Source organism: Drosophila persimilis, unplaced genomic scaffold (assembly GCF_003286085.1).
Source record: "Drosophila persimilis strain 14011-0111.01,24,50 unplaced genomic scaffold, DperRS2 tig00000663-arrow-arrow-pilon, whole genome shotgun sequence".
NCBI lineage: Eukaryota > Metazoa > Arthropoda > Insecta > Diptera > Drosophilidae > Drosophila > Drosophila persimilis.
Genome location: NW_020825331.1, coordinates 292,446 through 314,670, shown reverse-complemented (window position 1 = coordinate 314,670; position 22,225 = coordinate 292,446). Strand labels below are relative to the sequence as shown.

Below are 22,225 nucleotides of genomic sequence, written 5' to 3'. Positions count from 1 at the left end.
ATGTATTAATTTTTGTATTTTTAAATTTTTTTCTATTTTTTTTTTAATTTTCTATATTTTTTTTAACATTAATTAGTTTTCCGAAAAAACTTTGGTACATTATGTAAAAACTTTTTTTTTAAGCAGTTTTCCCTCCATCAAGTGTTAGAAATCCGCGCCATTCTGAAAGCTAATGCAATAAAAATTAATAATCTAGGTAAAAATTAATACTTTTTAGGCGTTATTTTTCGTAAAATTTTGAACCTAAAATCTTATGAACACTTTATTCTTAAATTAAGACGAATCGTGGCATAAGCGCCTTGATTCTGATTAATTCTTGATTGATATTTTACGATTTAGTTTTAAATAGCTTGAATAGCTCTTCCTGGTAATCGTACTTTTCGTTGAAATCTTTTTTAGGCCATTGTATTATCTTTTTTCCGCTGAATCGTCGATAACCTGTCGGGCATCAAAATCCCTCGGGGCGAATGCCAATTCGTTTGTGAATGGCCTTTTAAGTGGGTGTTCCCTTCGTCGTCACTTGCTTTTGTGTTCTTTTTTGTGTTTGGTTTTTTCTCCGAGTCAAAAGCCAGCGCAGCGCTAAGCCAATTAACTTTGCAAACTTATTTCGTGTGAAATTATTTACTTGCTTTTCTAATGTATGCCCCTGTCTACCGCTTTTTCGTTGATAGAGAGACAGACAGACAGAGAGAGAGAGAGAGAGAGAGAGAGAGACCGAGACCGAGAGCGTTATAGAAATAGGGAAAATGTGTGAGGGAGAGGCACACACACACACACACAAACAAATTAAACCGTTGAAATTTTACGAGTATGCTCATTTATTAAAAAAAAAAAAACGCAAGCTAATTTCATGCACTTCCGTTTGCTGATTTACATTCAAGTTGTTCGCCCTCACACTCTCTAAATGGACTGCCCTCGAGAACAACGAGATTGCACCAGAGATGCATTTGAAAAAGCTTTTTCGAACGAGACCAAGCCATGTGGAAAGCAAGTAAAGCAAGATTTGTATCTAAAATACAAATCTGAAATAAATGAATATTAGATCTAAAGTTTTAATACACAACCAATTCCCTTTGGCAACTAATAATCGAATCCTCCAGCTGAATCCACATGGCGCTTCCTCTCTTTTCTTTCTTGGCGGAGATTCCTCTGTCTTAGGAGTCCGCCGCCAGTCTCGAGTCGAGTTTCAAGTCCATTTTGTAGACCTAATTTCAAGCTTCAACTCCTTTCGTGACTGCTACGTTCTCGCTGTCTTTTGTGGGTGTACAAGTTTTTCTGGATAATAAATTGCTTAACTTTTTGGGTAAACAGAAGCGTAGCACCTTTTGGCTTTTTGGCTTTCAAATTGCCGTAGGCTCTTCACGTGCTTACGAAAGGGGTAGTGCTTAAACGAGTGGGAAAAAGCGGAAACGAGCGACAAAGAGCGGAAAAGTGCGGTCGAGTGAGGAGAAGAAAGAGAGCATTTGTATGGAACTGATTTGCGTTGCCTCAGTTTTCATGTCCCTAAAAAGTAATTGCTTCGATTTCCGGGTTGACTGTACCAAAAAAAGGGAGCTTGTTCATTTAGCGAACTAGTTCACACCTGAACATATGTTAACCACACTTTCGTATTGTTTTTTCTAATCATTTGATATACTTTCGATGCATATTTTCTTTGTTTAGCTGCTTAATTGTTGCGCTGCTTATCAGAGATTCCATTTGGCACCTAACGATGGGAAATTGGTATCGATAAAACCGAGAACGAAGCTTTACCACCCCAAAGACAATTGAATGATTTGTGTTTGTCCATTCGAGGACAAAAATAACCCCTTTTTTGCAAAGTGTGACTGTAATTTGTTTGGAACTAGTTCATTTTGATTGATTCATTTGTCACATTTATTCCCCGTGTCAATTACCGTTCATTTGTTCATTTCCTTTCGAGCGAATCACTTTGCCCCAAGAGTGAATGATGGCTCTTCTTTGCAACGGTAATCGATTCCTTCTCTTGGCCTGGTGTTTCGTTCCTGTTCCGCTTGCCGTTTTCTTTTCTCTCTCCCTGTCTCTGTGTGTTCCTGTTCCTGTTCCCCGTTCCGTTTCGTCCATATTTTGTTCCCATTTCCGTTTGGCATCCGTCATGCCAGGCGTAGTATAATTTATGAACCAACAAAATTGCAATGCAAAGCAGCCTCTTTATATGAAAAACACGCCCCATGCTCTTGCCTCATGCCTTCTTCTTCTTCTTTCGTTTACTTTCAGGTGAGTTGCAACTTGAATGGAAATGCTATCCAAAGATACAACAACAACAAGTAATGGTTTCTGGTCCTGGTCTTCGAAATGCGAATCCGACTGCGGGGCCTCGTGTTTAGTGCAATATCATGGGACAGGACAGACAAAACTTACTCTCCGAGGATAAGAGGTACGAGTGGATGGATGAAACGGGATGAAGGGCCACTGACAGTTCGAGAAAAAAAAAGAACAGAAGGTGCTAAAGGGAATGGTCCCTATTGCTGGGGCGAGGAGGGCGGGGTATCTATCTGCAATTTCTTGGCCAAAGTTTTGTGGCCCGTGTCCGGATGAAATGGTGGCATGCCCCAATGCTTTCAATTATCATGTCCTGCCCATGTCCATGTACTGCGCCTGGCCCGTAGGCAAATGTCCTCGGCGTAACTTTTTACGCATATTTCCCAAGTAAATCGGACGGAAACAAAACCTTTTAACGGAAATACAGATATTCTTTCGAAATTCCACGCAAAAACCACGTTTCAAAAAATTAATATTATTTTTGAAAAATTAACCCCTTCCCATATTCATGAATTTTTCGGAATATCCCGTTTATAGGATTGGGCGCTCTATTATTATTATTACTGTGGATTTTATATATATCATATTTTCTATAACATTCCCAGAATATTATTATACAATTTTTGGGGAAAAAAGGACGGATCATTACTTTCTTAAGTTCTTCCAAGATTATCCAAAGATGAATTTAAACTTTTAAGAGCCACTAAAGAGCTTCGAAGGCACAAATTTTGGCATTGATTCGTTGTAAAAATTGCCCATAAGCGAAATGAGCGATTTTTAATTATGTTTTAATGTTCCAATATTTTAGGTAAAAATACAATCACTCGATTTAATATAGGAAATGTGTGAGGTTGTATTTTGTACGAGAACGAATCAGCCGCGAATGAATAATGGCACTGCCGCCTTACCCTTGGATTAGGGTATCCCACAGTGGAATGTCGTATGTGAATCGAATTGTATTTCAGCTGCCGAAGGCAGTTTTGGGTTGGATTTTTCGGGCTGTGGCTGTGCCGGAGTCCCCAGCAGCGAGTGTAAGTAATCATTGTTCAATACCGGAAACTATTCAATTTCCGCATGACATGAAGCGTGTACAAAACAGACCAGACCAGAGCGCACACAAGAGAAGAGTGGATTGAAGTGAATGGTTTGGGTGGCTGTGGCAAGAGCTGGAAAAAGCGAAATAGAATCAACACGGTACAACAGGCACATGGCCAGAACTGAAGCGATGACAGCATACACGGGGAATGGAGAACGGAGAGAAGTAAACCAGAATGGAGACAGAACAGAGAAGCCCAGACAGAACAGAGATCCAGAGACAGCCACTGATGCACTCCCCCTGCGGCTGGGGCTTCCTGCTGGCTGCTGGAGTCAGAAAATGCAGGTGGAATTGAAATTGAAATCGAAACTGTGAGCTGAGATTCATGTTTAGGGATTGGATCTCTCTAAAATGCACGAGAGACTCTTTACGCTGGAAATCGAAGGATATTCAAAGTTTTAAACCCTTTGAGTGGAAGAATATTTAAGTATTTCCAATCATGGATTGGTACTTTTTGGAGCACGAGAGGGAGAGACGTGTTGCGTACTCTTTGAACAATTTCCTCAAGTTTTAATCCCAATTTGTTGCCCTCAAAATGCAATGAAATGTTTTTCTAATCTTTGACAAAATATAAAAATTTGATAGGAAAAAAACCAAACAAGTTTCGAGGGCCTCCCGAGGGAATGGCTGGGGTGCATTCTAGTGTCCTCCACAGCTTCCGTTTCGTTGAGCTGCTTTTCCTTCGGTCCTCTCAGATTTTCCCAGAGTGAGCTGCTTGCTTTGAGCTGCTTTTCCTAGAGCTATCTCCCCGCCCGCTCCCTCCCTTTGCCCTGAACTGATTTTCCCTTAGAGCTAGAGCCCCGGTCTTTTCCCAGAACTGCCTTTCTCCGAACGGAGGTGCTTTTAACCTTGAGCGCTCCTTGCTTTCCTACGAGTCCTTGGAACGTTGTTATATATTCTTGATATTTGGTTTACTCGGTGTCACTCGTTGGTCCTCTGGTTTTGTCTATTTTTCCTTCCACCTGCAAAGCTGATTGTGTCTTGCACTGCATGGCCCAAGGACCGCCTCCTCCTGGATGCTCAAGGATGCCGTGTGGAGAGACAGAGCTAATTCTGTTGTTGTCGGAAGTTGCTTGCGGAATGCGGAATGGGGAATGGGATTTTGGTACCTGTTACGCTTCGTTAACTATGCGATGGCATAAAAAGCTTTTGGCTATCAATCAATTGTCCTTAATTTAATTATTTAGCACACCTTTTTGCTATTTATCCTTTGGCGGCAGACCTTGAGGACTTGCGGTCTTTGCCGTTGCTGGAAATATCAGGCTATAAGCGATTCCACATCGCCTCAACAGAATCGCGCAATACTCGGCCATAGATCATGAGGGGATTTGCTATTTGCAGGACCCAATATCCTGCGCCAGGAATGGAATGGCGAAACCATTTGGGCAATCGTTTGTTTTATGACTTTTTCTAATTGCTTGCTGCGGGTCTCTCTCTCTCTCTCTTCCTCTGTCTATCTTGACCAGAAGGAGTCCTTAAATTTGCCACACACTACTCCTTCATCCAGCTGACTGCTCCTGCTCCTGCCCCCCTCCTGTCTGTAACCGGAAGGAAGCCGTCCTTTATTTATTGCCCCTCTCAGACTGCCCAGGACTCCCCACTCTTTTGGTTTCTCTTCTTTGCAGTTTCTCCTTGGGGGCTACCACTTTATTCTCGATATACTCGAGTTCGATACCGAAATAAAGAAACGAACAGAAAGCAATGGGAGATTGCCATTGATAGGATAAGATAAGTCCATGGGGGAAATAGAGGAAAGGGAACTGGATAGGGGAAGGAAATGGTAATAGGAAGTATGGAAAATGGTCCACCCTCAATAGAGGAATAGTGGAACTTCAATTGGAACAAGGGAATACGGATTTATGTTAATGGGTCGAACAATGGAATTTCACTTTACAATGGAGTAGAAATGGAACATTTCTACTAATGGGAAGTAAAGTGCATTGTGAAATGCTGGAAAGGAAACACGAAATGAGAAAAAAGATTGTAGGCGGAGAATCAGTGGAATATAATAGTAGTAGAGGAACAGTGGAAACGGAACAATAAACCATTAAGTAATAACAAGCTAACGGAGACCATGCTGAACGATGATCAAGTATTATCGATCTATGAAAACAAACCATGGGTCGGGGAATAACCGGAAAAACAAGAGTTCAAGGCTCGAAGAATCCTTTGACGCATACCGAATCAATATAAAGAAATGGAATATCGAGGAACAAATGCAGAGAATTATCAAAGAAGAACATACATACCCGTATATATCTTCAATAACCGTAACAACCTGTACACAATGCATAATTTTTTTGATAAGAATTCTACTACATCTGTCTATAAGACATAAGATACCCACACTATACCCATTCCTTAGTCAGAAATCATTCCTAGTCTTCTCTTTCATTGAATTTTCTATAGTCTTAAGAGTTTTGGGCTTAATATTCCTGTATTTCTAGTATTCAAGATCTGTTTGAAAGGAATACTTATCTACACAGATTAAGGGGATCCATGGCCGCTCCAGAGAGATATAGCGAGATAGCTATAGAGAGTATGTTGAGGGAATAAATACATCAAAATAAAAGACAAAAACTGTCTGTAAAGAAGGAGGAGCTTACACGCCAATCTGTTTCATCGTTTTCCTGCTCCCTGCCCACTCACATTATTTTTATGTATTTTTTTTTTTTTTTTGGCTACGACTCAAACTTTAGTGAAGTTCTTAAAATCTGTCTGGCGGACGCAGCTGAGTTTTCCCATTGAATGCCAAAGGAAATGGCTTTCCAGAATAGAAAATAGAGAGGGACAGAGAGAGAGAGGAGGACCAGCAGCAGCAGCTGCGACCAGAGAATAGAGAAAACTCATTGTCATAAAAAAAGAAGCGAAATGAAATGAATCATAAATATGTGATGAGTGAGAGAAAGGACCTAGACATGTGTACATTCCGATAGATAGACTTGTAAAGTGTCTGCGGGTTGCGGGTTGCGGATTGCGGGTTGCGGGTTGCCGGTGGGACCGGGTGGGGTCCATCCAAGTGGTTCTGGCTGTTAAGTGAAGTCAACTTCTTCATAACTTTTTGGCCACAAAACTATTTCCACTGTATTTAGGATTCATTTATGTCCATCTCCATTTTGGACAGCAGCTGCCGCTGCCACTGCCACTCCCTCCCTGCTACTCCCTCCCAGATAACCATCAACAACAAAAGGTCAAAGGAGAGCGAGTCAGTGAAAGGAAGAACAGCAGATGACATTGCCATTTCTTCAACCCAAAACTTGAGTACAGCAAATGCTTTCAAAATACAATACCCTATAGTTGTGGGCTATATTTTTTTGGGAAAAAAACAAAGAGTTTCTTGAACATCTATTGCGATTCTGATCTAGCATCCACAATTTTCAAATTCCTATTTGATAGAATTATTATAATATATTTTAGTGTTCTCCGCCGATTTGTTTCAATATTAATTCGGATAATCATATCCGAAAGGAAAGCAAAATATTCTTTTAAAACGCTGTTCTAAAAATGTTGCGATTATCATTTAACCAAACAAAATACAACGAATACAAATTTAAAAATAAATGAAAATAAATTTTTAAAAATCATAAATGTTATTCCATAGCTCCCACAAAATTTGTGGATATTTGTAGATTATTTTTAGAATAGAGATATATTTATACCGCTGTTTTACGAAAAACTATTCAAATGTGCCACATTTGAGAGAATTTTGCAGGGTATCCCCACAGTCGCGTGTATGGTCTCTCTTTCCAATTGAGTTTTCAGAGGCGGGAAATGAAGAAGGAAATGGGAAGCAAAAGTGTTTGCATCTGGCTTTGTGGTTGACCAGGCGGAGGGGGCTGGGGGGTTGTGCGACCCACAGTTGAAACTGTTTAATTTTTAGTTTGTGTTGCATAATTTTAGGCACCCCATGTACAAAAACCCCAAGAAAGCAAAGCCGAAACCCAGGAGCAAGAAGACGCTGGAAGCGCGGGGCAGGAAAAGGTTCGAATTTTTATGCTGACTAGTGGGGTGAAAATGTTGAGGAAAAACGCTTACCCGACAACTGGCTTACCGATAAATGGTTGTGTACTGGTATGCTGTGGAATGATGATGGCCCTTGATGACATGACCCTGACAATGATAATGTCGCCCGTGGGGGTGTTCGTTTGTTCGCCTGGAGCCCCTAGGTGATGCCATAAAGAGAGCCAAAGTTGAGGCTGCTCAATCAAGTGATTGACAGGACAACAAACCAAACGTTTCGGGGTGCGCCAAGAGTGCGATACCCTTAAAAAAAACATAATAATAGAGAGACTTGAGAGGAGTCAAAAAAAAAAAAAACAAAAAAACAAACAAACAAACAAACCTTGAAAAGTACTCATGGCAGGGGTAACCCCGTAAAGAACGGATAATATCCGATCCTGAAAATTCCCTGGAAATATAATAAATAATAAGTAATACAAAAAACGTTCAAAAATATACCGAGAGTTATCCGAGTGTTGGCCATTTTTATGGTAAATTTTTGGAGATACAACTTTTTTTTATGAATCCTTTTTCTTATAGAAAATAAAGGAATATATGGCATTAAAGATACCAAAAATACAAAAAAAATACCAAACCAAGCAAATATAAAAAAGAACAAAATATAACAAAAATACTAAATATACCAAAAATACCAAACATACTAAAAATACTGAATATATCAAATATACTAAAAGTACTAAATATACAACAAAAAATACAAAATATTAAAAAAAATTACCAAAAATACTTAATATACAAAAATACTAAATATACCAAAAATACCGAAGATACCATATATATGAAAAATACGAAATATACCCAAAAAATACCATACAATTTCGAAAATATGAAATACCGAAAAATGTGCCTTGAAAGATTTTAATAGATTCCCAGATGATATTGCCAATTGGTAAAATTCATTTTCAGGAAATTTTGAAAATCAAATAGGGACAGGACCTTTTTTTTTACTGATTCTTTATTATAATTTATTATTCATTGTTGACCTCGAAGGACCTCTCCATGGAAATTCCTATACATACCGTCCCCAGCCCTAATTTTTCTTTCCCAAATTTGAGTATTCGTTTAATGGGCATGTCTATGGATGCATCGTTGCCCTTGTATCCTATCACAATATTTGTTCTTGTGAAATTTTCGTGTTTTTTTTTTTTGCCGGCTGCAGAGGAGGAACTCAATCAAAAATACTATTCGGGCTTGAAGGAGAAATTGATACGCTCTCGGGCGATGTTTGTTGAAACTCATCAAATATGCCAGCCAGGCATCTCAGGCATTGGCCGAGTCACTGCCTCGTTGTCCGTCCCCCCTTTGGGATGGACTAGTATGACCTGACAGAATTACGTCAATCTTGTGGCATTATCGTATCTGTAGCCATCTCTCTCTCTCTCTCTCTGGCTCTCTGTCGTAATCCGAGCAACCTTTCGTAGGAGCATTGGCATTTGTGTGGCTGCCACAAGTTGGCTAAACCATTTGACAAGTCTGTGGATTTCTGGTTATGGCATTTTGACCTACCATTTCGGCATTCCCTCTCTGTCTCTCTCTCTCGGACGAACCGCAAGGATACCTCCGTCCACCGTCAAAGGATATCATCATCCACCGAAGCGACGACTGTTTGGAAACCATGAGGTCAAAGATTCAACACATAATTCAATAGGATATTCAATGAGAGGATTCCTGTTGTGGTGGCTCTGGGGCTCGCTTGATTATGGAACGTGTGTGTGTGTGTGTTGGGGCAGAGGGCAGAGGGCAGGAGAGGACGTAAGTGCAATTACATAGCAGATTTATTCATTACGACTTTTGGGACTCGCAATTAGAATTATTTGTTATGCAAATGCCGAATGCAAGTGAAACAGGAAGGAAGGAAGCGCCTGCTGGCCCATAAATCATATTCTCATGGCTCCCCCACACCCTCCACTAAAGCGAGAGAGAGATTTGCATAAACTACTGACCCCCCCATCTCTCTCTCTCTCCCCTTCTCACTCTTTCTATTAAGAGGAGGAAGAAACCTTTGAGTATTTTCAAGCGTGAAATGCCAATACGATGACATTTTCACTTTTCCGAAGGGACCTCGAAACAGGGCATGCACAAAGGACATTCCACAAATTTATGTATATATATATATACATATATTAGCTTGAAACTAATTTCAACACTGGTCCAGTGGTCTTTTTTTAACATCCGAATGTAGAGAATGAAGGAAGAAAGTGTGGTGGAAACCCAGTGAAAGTGGGACCATGCTATGGACTTGGAGAGCATTCGGTGCTACACGGCATCAACGGCAATGTCTACGATTAAGGTGTTCTACAGACAGACCAAAATACACTGAGAATAATATTGGGAACATATAATTTATTTCCTGTGATTTCCGTTCGAAATAAAATTGGCTACGACCACTCCTTGGATGTGTATTGTTTCGTAATTAAATCAGTCGATTACCCCATACAAATCAGCAATTAAAAAGTATATTTTCGAAATATAATTACGTCTAAAAACGCCCCATTAATTATTCAACATTTTTTATCATTTAAAGAGCGGAAAGCAGCCGACAACGAGACGTAATTATTGGCCTTAAAATCCATTCGGAGCAAAATAATTCAATTAAAATATTCAATTCGCAAACCAAAAATGATGACCGAGTCATTATTTAAATTGAATTGTCATTTATGTATTGATATTTTCTGTTCTTTTTCTTTTTCTATTTTTTTTTTTTTTTTTTTTGCTATTTCCTGGAAATGCAATCATTACTCATCAATACGGGGAAAAAAGGGCAAATTAACAATTAAAATGAAAGGTGGAAATAGATGAAGGAGCAGGGAAATGGAGAGGAGAACTCAGCGAAGCGAGAACTGTGATAAAATTGTTCACATATCAAATGCAAATAAACGAAAGGCAAAGCCAATGGCATACCGGATACGATGAAACCAAATGCAGAACAAAAAAATAAACCCTGAGAGATTGACTTGCCACCTGCATGTCCTGCAACAGCGCACCACAGCATTCCAGCACAGCAAACCGCAACATAAACCAGAGATATTTTCAGTGTTTACTTTTTGTTTGACAGAATGCCGTTTGGAACAGTGCACAACCGAAGCGTTTCATACCCTTTGAGAGGGGTTTGTTCTGGCAGTTTTCCATAAGCGAATGGCTACAGGCACTATTTTGTGGGCATTCGCCCTAACCGAAGCACAGAATACACTTTGAGGGCTGTAAAGTAGTTTTGCTGCACAAATTACCCCTAAACGAATGGCTACAGGCACCATTTCGGGATCGTTCCAACCGCGAGCAATGCAAATCGAAGAGTCTGCAGTCAAGAGACCTTGAAATACATATCTGGCTATATCTCATGAACAATTGATTCCGTTTCGAATTTTCCAGACCAATGGTGGTTTTGCACACCCTTTTTTTTTGCCATAGAGTATGCCCGAAGCCAATGCAAAGGGAGGCAATCAATTGTCAGGTAAATAACAAATGCATCAGACCTGCAGCCATGATGTACATAGATATCAATTAAGTGATGTGTGCAACAGGTTTTGCCCACAGGGAGGGGGGGGGGGGGGGGGGGGGGGGGGGGGGGGGACGGGGCTTATGAGTGATCGTATGAGTCATATTCTCGGGGGCCCTGATGGCAGACGAGATTCAATTTCTGTGCCTTGCGTCTTCCGCCTGGTGTGCGTTAACTTCATTCTGGTTATTGAATTTAGAGCTCCTTCCATTTACTGGAAGCGCGGCTCTGTCTCTCATAAATTAACTTTGACTTTGACAGCATAAAAGACATTACGCATACGACCCATCAACCGGTGGAGCAGTAACCAGGCAGGGCCAGAGCCAGAGCCTGGAAGCAGCACCCAGCAAGCAGCTCAAAATCTATTTTTAAAGAAGGTCAAAGGCCGCTCGAAAGGCAAGGACAAGGCGTGAATTATTCCCTGTAAAAAAGCAACAAATTTCATGAATTTTACATTTTTTGATGTTCACACGGAAACTACGAGGCCAGAAGGGAGAGGAGGGACCTCAATATTTCAAATATTTCATATGAATAAAAGGATTTTTACCGAAAGATATTTACCCAAAACGTTCTGGCGTTTAATAAAATATCTTAACCCTGCAATCCACACCGAAACCGATATCCTTTTGTTGCTCACTTTGTTGTGTGTTTTCAATTTATACGAAATCCCCGATATCCTCGATATTAACGCGCTTTAATGGCCCTCGAGCCGCCGCTGCACAGATGCCGAGGTCTAGAAAATGAATATAGAATAAAACATATACTTTTTTTTTTTTTATTTATGACGGGGCATAAAACGTAAACCAGAAAAAAAAGAAAAGAAAAGAAAAGAGGAAAAAAAAGTAGAAGCAACAAAAAATAATAATAATAATACAACGTAAAAAGTTTTATGGCTCGACGGGCAGAAAAATGAAAAATTGGTTTTACACGCCATTCTCAGAGATCCAATGGGGCTGATGGGGCGATGAGGATAATAATAATAATAATCATAATAAGGATGATAATCATGAGGCGGATGATGAGAGGCGGTGGGGGGTATGGATGAGGGTCAGATGATGGGGGCAGGCGGCAGATGTGTGTGTTGTGTTGGTATTTGGCCTGGGAAATACTCCAAACAATGTCCCATGAATTATGATTATTGGGCGGCCATTTTGCGATAATGTCACACGCAGAGAGACACGCACACACACACATGCACACACACACATGCACACACACACATGCACACACATGCAAATGGCAATTCAATCGATGCTCCCCCCAGACCACAGATTTGGCAATTGAATGGCGCAGATTTAATGCTCCAAAATTTTGTTGGTTAACTGCCATCGTGGGCTGGAAATTTGCAAATGCGAAACGAATTGATTGCCACACATGCCACAATGCTAGTAGATGCCACATTATGTGGCAGGGTAGGGTTGCCGAAGGCATACGAATAGCAATATGAGGGAAATAGTAATGCTAAACCACGCTGTGAAAGAGAAAGAGAGAAATTTATAACCAGATCTAGCTGGAGAAGGAAATCAACCGACCAGCCTTCGAGCACTTCTCTCTCCATTAAACATCTCTCCAAGTCCCATGGCTGGCCATAGCCTCTGCTGTTTTATGGATAGAAGAATACCAATTCAAAGCTATATAAAGGAACATTTCTCCAACTTTTAATGATTCCCCAAAGAGCCCTCCGAAGTAGATCTCTGTTGAATAAGATCAGCTTTTCCAGCTTGTCCCATACCACAAAAGTCCAATCAAAAGAGAATGATTTACCCAATCAAACGGACAAACAGCGAAAGATTTCCATAACCATTTAACCCCAATCTTTGGAATCTGCAACTGCATCTGGATTTGCATAATTGCATTGTTTGTTGATCCCAGGAGATGGCGCATCGGATCAAGTGGCACACAATACCGAACAAAGTACAACGATCTGTCTGGTATCTGTTCTACTTAGAGCCCCCTTGGATCTGCTTTGAAGATTAGCAGATTGGCAAACAAAATAAACCTCGAAAAAGTGAGAGAACAATTAGCACGCATCGAAGGGGAAGGTGGATCCAGAGAGAGGAGCGCGAATGAGACCTTGATTTCGTTTTGGGGTCGCTCCTAATTGCTTTGCCCAGCCCCGGGCCCCTGTGTTTGTGTGGCTGCTGATTGCGCTGCTCTGCAGCTGGTAATTAGATCTGTGTGGTGGAGCACAGAGCCCAAGAACGGGATACGCCCGAGCGGTGGCACTGCGTTTAACGAACTGGCTTATGGCTTGGCCCCAGAAGTGGGCCCCTTGAAGCACCCACCAGCAGCAGCAGCAGCAGCAGCAGCAGCAGCAGCAGCAGTCATAACCATAATCGCAATCATGAGCACAATTTCATTTAATTTCCACACACATTTCTCTGACGGGGTGTTTTGCGGAGTTTTTGCCCGTTTTTCGAGTGCGTTTAATGAGGCCAATAAAGTGGAAACCGAATACCCTTGGCCATAGCACCTCCCCTAACGATTCCCATTGCATAATAATTGATTTTTATTGGATGATACCGCGAATGGTTATAAAGGCACCCAAATAGGAGTTTATTTATTCGGAAATTTGCACTTTTGAAAACGCTTCTAAGAGCCGAAATTCCTGCTGGATATCGCAATCTTTCGTGAATATCGTTGCAGTTTCGGGGGATAATAGACGGTAAAAGAAAGGACACATCGTTACCCGTAGGATTGTTTATTAATATAATGTTTATTGGTATTTGGTCTAAGGGTTTTCTGGGGCTCTTGACTGCGACTTTCGCGAGGGACAACTGACGAGACGACAGCTCCCCTCTCGGGTGCTTGACGGCTTCCCTCTCTATGGGACAGACAGCACAGCCTTCTCACCTACATTAGTGTTATTCCGGGACCATATTGGTTAAGTGGTCCTCCAGCGCTCTCCGCTCACACCCGAGCACTCATAAATTGTCCTCTTTATCAATGAATTGTTTATTTATTATTCATAAATAGTTATGGCCAATGCCACTAGGCCTTCGGGCTGTTGATAACGTTCGAAAAAGTGTGAAAATCCTTGCTGTCAGATCTGTTTGGAACCAATCGAATGAACGACCAAAGACCCCAGGGACTTATGGGCCATTTTTTGAAGAAATGTTTGTGCAGAGGATCCCATGTACTTTTTGTTTGTTTTGTGGTGGCTCTTGTGTCCTTTTTTTTTATATATATCTTCACCGCATCGGACACACATTTACAAAGATATGCCTTGGACCGACTTGATGCATCTTTATACATTATTAAATTTCTATTAAATCCATTTGCAAATTCCTTGTCTTTTTTTTTTATTTTCTTGGTTTAATTTTTGTTTAATTTTTTGGTTTTCGGTTTTACTGCCGCTGCTCTCTGGCTTTTAGCCTCGATTCTCGGAGTCTTGTATTTTTCATGTTTATGGCCGTGGCAGAATCCCTCCCGACCTCCCGTACCCCTCAGGCTCTCCCTTGCGGCCTATCCGCCCATTATGGTCTGCCGCTGGTCCTCTTTGAGTGTGTGTGTGTGTGTGTGGGGGGGGGGGGGGGGGGGGGGGGGGGGGGGGGCGTGGCCAGGGGTTTAGTGCTTTTTGTTGTAAAGAGTTTTTATTTTATTTTATTTCCATTTTCTTAACATTTTCCCCGTTCCTTTTTTTCAAGCCCATAAATTTCATGTGTGTGTGTGTGTGTCTGTGTGTGTGTGTGTGTCTGTGTGTGTGTGTGTGTCTGTGGCAGAATGTAAGCCAAGGAAAAGAACGATAGGGAAACGAGGAAAGCGGTAAAAAGTGCACTGCAGTAGGAGCCACCTCTAATGGCATCTCGTTCAAAGGCCAAATGTTCGAGTATTTTACGACTGGCGGGGAGGCTCCTTTCGGCGGGGTTCTCAAAGCGGAACTAGTTCCGAAAAGCAGGCATTTCTCTGGTTTATAAATGATTCAAATAAATCGAACCCCATTTAATTGAAAGGCTTGATATAGAGATAACCCTCTCCCCCACTCCTTTACACAATATATATATTTCTAATTATCTGTAGTATTCATGAGTGCACATCAAAAAGGGAACAGATGTTACAAATAATTGTATTTTTCTTGCAATTCTCCTGCGGAGTGTCCTTAATTTAACTGCATTGCCAGCCGGCACCGCACCCCAACAGCAGAGGGTCATTGTGCACTGTCCACAGTCCCCTGTCCACTTGCGTTATTAAATGGATTAATGCGCTCCGCACCTCTCCGCCCCAGACCGTTCCAAGGGAAACTCAAGTCTAGGGAGTCCTCTTTGCTCTGAGTATTACGAGCCACTGCAGTGGGAATTCAAGGAATATTAATGGCGCACAGGACAGAAGGCAGCACTTGCTGCGGCTCTTTAAAGTCAACTCAAGAACAAAGAGCTGCAAATGAACGAACTTGAGAGAAAACTCAATCTAAAGTGTTTCCAATCGTGGTCTTGTGGGATCGAAGGGGTATCCCCCCCCCCCTATATACGATCAGAATACAACAGTAATACCCAGCATCGATACACCCTGTAGGAGATGGCAATAGTAGCAATATATCGGGTGTGAAATATCGATGGGGAACGCAGAGAGTGCCGATCGAATCGGACGCGCTTTGGGAATGATCAGGAGAAAGAGAGGTCTCCCCTAGACGGCCTGCAGGTACTCGACAAAAGCATTTCGATTTGAGAAAACCAAGGATGATCTCTTCGATCTTTCCGGTTTCTAATTCCACACAAGAATATTATGCCGCCTTGTATTGCCGCGGCCCTTGCCGCTACTCTGCCCTGGGACTATTGAGTGCAAAAAACCATAGCATACTTAGTGGGCGTCGGGGGGAGGTGCGGGGCTGGTCTTCTTCCTCTTCCTCTGTTCTTTCTGTTTGTAATTTGTAATTGCCTTTTCCTTTTCATAATCACGGCGACCAAAAGCATTTTTCTAATTAACTCTTCTTTATTTTTTTTATTTTTATTTCTCTTTTTAACCATTTTCTCTCTCTCTCTCTTGTGTGTGTGTGTGTGCCCCGAAGAAATCGCGCACAAAGGCGTCAATGGGGGCGTGATGCTGTTAGGGGCCAGGCGGGGATTTTTCATTGTTGTCTTGAGCGCTTTACGCCTTCAAAATATCCTTCAACACTTTTCCTATTTTACCTACCCCTCCTCCCTCCCTCGGGGGACACAATAAAACTTGTTGTTGGCTTTCTAATAACAGAAGGGACAAGAGATGGAACGAAAAGCAGAGGAAGGTAACGATGTCAGGAGACACAAACAAAACAAAGCGAAACAAAAAAGAAGCAACGAGCCACAGCGGAAATAATACAAAAATCAACAAACAACAAAGGAAGCCTAATACCCTAACCGATTGATCGTTTAGCCCCACTTTTAAAAGATGTACAGATCCGCCTTAAGACATGCCCTTACCCAAGCCAAAAGAGACTCCCCTCGCCCTTGGAAACTTGGAGTAATGCCCAATAATTAAGGCAAAAACTACACATTATTTGGCATTAAATTTCATAATTAATTTGGCGGGTAAATCACTTGAATTAGTGCGGAATTCAAACATAAATAAACGCTCCGTTTAGCTTAGAATTAAAACGAATTAGGGGTTGGGCTAAGGGGGGGATTAGTGAAGATTTTTCTTCGAATTTTGTTTACTTAATTAAAGGCGTGAAAATCTTTTGAATTGGTGCGGAAATCGGAATCAATCCGAATAAAATGAGGAAAATAAAGGACTGTACTCGTTGCAAAGAGTGTACATTTTGTTGTATATTTTCGGTGTCAACAGGGAAAAAAAAGCCCATCAGCAACAGCTACAGAAATTCATCTCCTGCCCCAGCCCCTGCCCCAGTCCCTGCCCCTGCCCCAGCCCCTGCCCCAGCCCCTGCCCCTGCCCCAGTCCCTGCCCTACTGCCTGTTGTCATATCCTTTCTGCCTGCTGCTTTTGGGCATTGTTACAGTTATTGTTGTCACTGTACTTTATTGTTTTACTTTCGGTGTTTTGTGTGTGCTCCACTCCTCCTCTCGTCTGGAGGCAGGAGCCACAGCAGTTGCCACCGACAAGTGCAAAAATGTTGCCTCTTGCTCTTGCTCGCCTACTTACTTACTTGCCTGCTTGCCAAGTTAGTTACTTACTTACTTAGTTGGGGGGCTTATGGCCGAATAAGTTATTGTTATGAAAATGCCGAGACAAAGACCTTATTTCGGGGGGCGGCTGATGAAATGCGGCGTGGGAATTAATTTATGTCTGAAAGAAAGCGGAAGAAGAGACAGAAGAAGGTTGGAAGACATTAACAAAGTTGACAGGGAATTAGTGGAACACATTTCTCAAGGCCTCTCTGTTGCTCCTTCACCCAAAAATAAGATGACAGCAGAGAGAGGGAGAGGGGGGGAACAGCGGCACTGTCAAAGAGTAAATCTGTAAAGTTTCATTTTTCAGCCCCACTGATTTATTGCGAGTAATTATGCGAAACTTAATTTGAAGATCGATTGGGACCGATCACCAGAGACCCTACAGGGTTGCTCTCGCTTCACCGTCATGCAGCAGCGCCCCTCTGCTTCTTATCGTTATTCATCGGTTTTGAGGTCTTCTTCTGAAGGAGAATATTCATATTCTGTGCCTGCGCTCGCCATAATAATAATTTCACAACATCCCTCAAGGATGGCCCTTCCACTTCCCTCCGCACGCAATCCTGTCAAGGAGGAAGCCTCAGTGGCAGTCTCAGCGATGAACCAGCAAGAAAGGCTCCGGCTCGGGTTCGGGCGAATGAATCCTTTTGGCTGGCGGGGCAAAGGATTTTTAACCCAGTTACTTTTTCTAATTAGTCGCGTTGCCTTAGTCAATTTCTTTACAAATTTATGCCATTTAGTGGCTCAACAGCAGCAGCAGGAGCAGCCGCCGCCGGACGGAGGTTGTTGGCTGGGGGGTGGTGTGCTGGGGCGTGTGGGGCGTATGCTTAACACGTTTTTATGATACGCCTTTTCCTGCTGCGCTGCGTTTCGCTTCATTATACGTCCACCCATTAGCCGTTGAGGAAATGGGGTATATTGGGGGCACGAACAAGGATAACTATTCCACAAAACCAATTTGATCTTCGAGGTTATACGACAGCCATGACCAAACTTTGATATCTGAGACTTTCACTAAAATTCGAATAAAACTGTAACATTTTTGTCGAGGCACTCATGGCATTGGCTCGATAAAATTATTTATTATTAATTATTCGGCCTCGGAAGTTATTCTTGTATTTTTGCCACATTTTTTACCTTTTCGAGGGTATTTACGTGGTTCGGACGTATGACTTTTGAGTATTTCTTTGGCGTTTCCATTTACAGTCATAAATTAAACATAATTAAAATGTATATGGAACACACACACAGACACACACACGCACACAGTAACTCTTGATTATTCCATACTACTATTTTTTTGTATTTTTTTATTCAATTTCCATTACATTCTGGGGGATTCTTGGCATACATAAATGATGTGCATTAATTGTCATCAATTTGTTTCAGTATTTTCTATGTTTTTTCTATTATATGTTACAAAAAGATACAGATACAGATACATTCTTTTTTATTCGTTTTATCATTGTAGTCTTTACAGAAAATCTTTCGGATTAGTGGGAAAATATTTAATGTCTTTTGAGTGTACTCTCACACTTTTGCTTGGTATCTCAAAAATGTATCTATTCAAAATCGGTGGAAGGGTTGGAAGGGGTGGAATGAACCTTAGATTCCTGCTATCTTCAATGGATACTGATTTTTACCGATGCACTATATGGTTTTCTTTGGGTCTGCTAATTATTTAAGGATTTATGTTTAATATTTGATTTTTTTCGAATATTTTCAAATATAATCTCTAATCTAAACACTTGCGCAGATGACGTTGGCGCTCCACGAAATACGATTCTATTCCTGTAAAAAACGCAACAAATGCTTTGTTTCACAGACTTCTCAAAACTTAAGGAATCATTGGATACCTGTAAGAATTTAGTATCAGGTAATTTCAACTTATTCCATGGAGGACTTCGTTTGATTCGTTGAGGACCCCTCCTTTTTGGAGAGGTTGATTTGAAAATTATCCTCAAAATGGTAACAAATCCTCACTGAAAAAAAAACGGGAAATATTTGAAATAAATCGTAAAAAATACTTCCTTTGAAAAATAGGGTTTCGAAGAATGGATTTCTTTTTCCCCAAGAAAATTATTTGTTTTTCTTTATTTAGTTTTATGAAAATTAATTAAAATATATTTAATCTGGCCTAAGATCGCTTTACGATCCCTGTTCAAGGTTCCACCCTCCGGCCAAGGTATATCCCGTGTGGGGCAAGGCAGGCGGGCGGGTGTGTGCTCGAAGTAACGCTCCGTCGGCCGGTGCCTCATATTGTTTGAAATATACTTTGGATTAGAGCTTTTTTGTTGGGTTCTCCATTGCCAAATTGTTGCGCATTGCATTGCGTGTGTGGGAGTGTGGGTGTTCCGTTCCGCCTGTTGCCGTTCCGTTTCGAACTCTCTCTGTCTCTCTCTGGCTGTCGTTCAATCAGCTTCGCTGAAACGCTTAGGCGCTTAGGCGCTCTTCGTGCTTTCGTTCGTCACTCGTTCGTTTCGTGCTTTCGTCACTTGATGCGCTTCGTCGATGCGGCGTCGTGGTTTGTCGCTGCTTGTCGTTCATCGCGTCTCTGTCTCCCCTACCGACCCGACCCGTCCCATCCCATCCCATGCCGTCCCATGCCGTACCGGCCCGTTCCCATCTCTGTTCCGGCGGCACGGACGGGCTCTCGTGCTTGTGGCTCGGGCGTCGTTCTTTGCCGTTTCGCCCCGTTTTCTGGCGCCCATTGGTGTTGCCTCAGTCGCCGCATTCGGTTCGCTGTCGGTTTCTGTCTCGTCCCGCGTCAGTCAGTGCGTGCACGCGCTTGTGTCTGGCCCCAGAAAAACAGGAGAAGAAAACAAAAACCCAACGAAAAAAATACAACAAAATACTATACACTCGTAAAAGAACGACAGAGCATCGCAAACGGAAGAAAAACCAACAAAAATTTGTATAAATACAATGTGTCACAATGTTGTTTTTTCCTTTCTGTTTTTGTTTTTGTTTTTGTTTTTCAAAAACGAACGAACCAATTAAGGTTCTAATTACATTTTTTGTTGGGTTATGGCTCACTCTCTTCGCCTCGTGCAAGAAATTAATGAAAATTCCCTGCTCGGCTGTGTATTCGTATGTGCAACAGTTCCAAGTGCTTTCTGTGGGTGGTGGGCGGTGGGTGGTGGCATGGGAGGGAAGGATGGTTATCATTTATTTAGAGCTTTGCGCTGAAGAATCACAGACTCGAGAGATGCGAGAAAAACACTGCCCAAAAGATATTAGAGGCGAAGTGCAAATGTGTGTCGGAGATGCCCCCCCTAGAAAGAATCTGCCAAGTAGCAGAGAACCTCAATGAAGGAAGGAAGAAGAGCGCAACACAGCCAGGAGAGATAGAAAGAGAGAGAGAGAGCATAGAGAGTCGTGGAGAGCATCTCTTAGAGAATCATAGTTAGAAGAGAGAAATATTGCGAATGAAATACCAGGCAGGCAGCAAAAACTGCATGCCTCCTGCAGCCTCTCTGTCGGGGGTGGTGGGGGGTGGTGCAGGTGCAGTGCGTAGGTGGTGGTGCGGCGCCCAGAGGCTTCGACTGCTGCTGCTCCTCCAGCCAAGTGCCGCGACGCGCTTGACACGTTTTTCCCAGAGCCAACCGCCACACGCCACCCGCCAACCGCCACCCGCCTCCTTAAAAACACACAGCATTCCCTGAGTGTATCTGTGTGTGTGTGTGTGTGTGTGTTTGTTTTTGTTCAGGTTATGTTTTATTTTCATTTTCATTTCGTGTTTCTGTTAATTGCCAACTACCGAGCCGAGCCGAGCCGAGCCGTGTCGAGCTTGTCCTTGAGCCTACACTCCCACCCCACCCCACCCAACCCCACCCCACCGTCCTCCCATCCACACACTGCCTTTCAATTTCCCTGCCCCTGAGTTTATATTTAAACGCATCTATCTTTCAGTGAGCTTTACGCTAACTAGCGCCACAAGACACCAAAAATACAGCCACAAAAAAAAAAAAATAGAGACAGGCATGAAGAGAAAGAGAGAGAGAGAGAGAGAGACAATATTATACAACTGACACGATCGATATCTATAGCACGCAGATCTAGACAATGAATCAAAATGAATACAGTAGAACATCGCAAAATGCAACCCTTGGAAGCAAAAAAAGACTCGCAGAAAAATACCTAGCAATTCTGCTTTTCGAAGGAAGAATGATTGAGAAATTGGGAGACCATTTAAGAGAAATTTTAAACCATTTTAAGGGATATATTTTGATCAAAAGGTTGTCCAAGTTTTGAACTAAAAAAATCCGAAAAATTTCAATTGAAAATATATTTTAAATAATAGATAAATCCCCTATAAATGAATGGCGATGCCTGCGAGAGAGACTAGGGGTATACATTTATATATATATATCCATGGGATTGCCCAAGAGCATTCACTGTAAGCGCCCACTGTAAAAGATACATGCCCCTAGAAGATTCGCATTCGTATCTTCGAATCGTTTGGCTGGTGAATGGCGTGCGCTGTGAATGAATGAATTGATGTGAATTGAATTAAGTCAGCCGCCGACTGAATTCCTTGAGACAGAATAGATGCTATATCTCTGTATGGATCTCCGCCGAAAGGGGTAGTCGATTGAATGGCGGGGACATTGAAATAAATTGCCATTGAATGGCTGCTGAATGATGATCTCTTGCCAAATGCTAGCTGGCTTTGATTTTGGGGTCTAGTTCGGAATGAATTCCCTGAAGATGTCCAAAGAGAAACAACCTAAAATATTCCATAAATTTGTACAAAAAAATAATATGATACTCCAGAGGGCATCATTATTTTGCAGACAAATTTTCTGTGAATTTATTTCCCTCTTTTTTGTCCTCCGCTGCGTATACGCAATGTGTGTGCAATGTTCAAGGCAAGACATTCATTATCCGGGCTCTATGAAGTCGACCTTTCCACTTGAGAGTGCTTTATAAAATCTCATATTTTCGTTCCCCCCCTTCTCCCCTCCCTCTCTTTCTCTCTGTCGTCTGGCAGGCCGCCCCCCGCTCGTATTGATTATTCGGAGTTTGAAGTGCAGTCGTGCGGCTGCTGGCCAACAATTGGAACATTTATAATATGCATGGAATACAGGACATACCGGAGAGCAGGCAGACTCTCTCCAGACCGACGGCAGTCATCCAAGAAGTGTGTTTCTTATTTCCATTTCCATTTCCTTTGTTTTGTGTGTGTTTTGAGGAATTTGTTGAACCTTTCGAGTGTTCGTGTGTGCGTCT

General features: G+C 42.0%; 1 protein-coding gene across 2 annotated transcripts in view; it reads left to right on the top strand.

Annotated features, from left to right (window-relative positions):
• Window positions 1-22,225, top strand: part of LOC6599314 (mannosyl-oligosaccharide alpha-1,2-mannosidase IA) — a 66,097-nt gene that overhangs the window by 28,391 nt on the left and 15,481 nt on the right. The gene's annotated exons all lie outside the window — the stretch shown is intronic.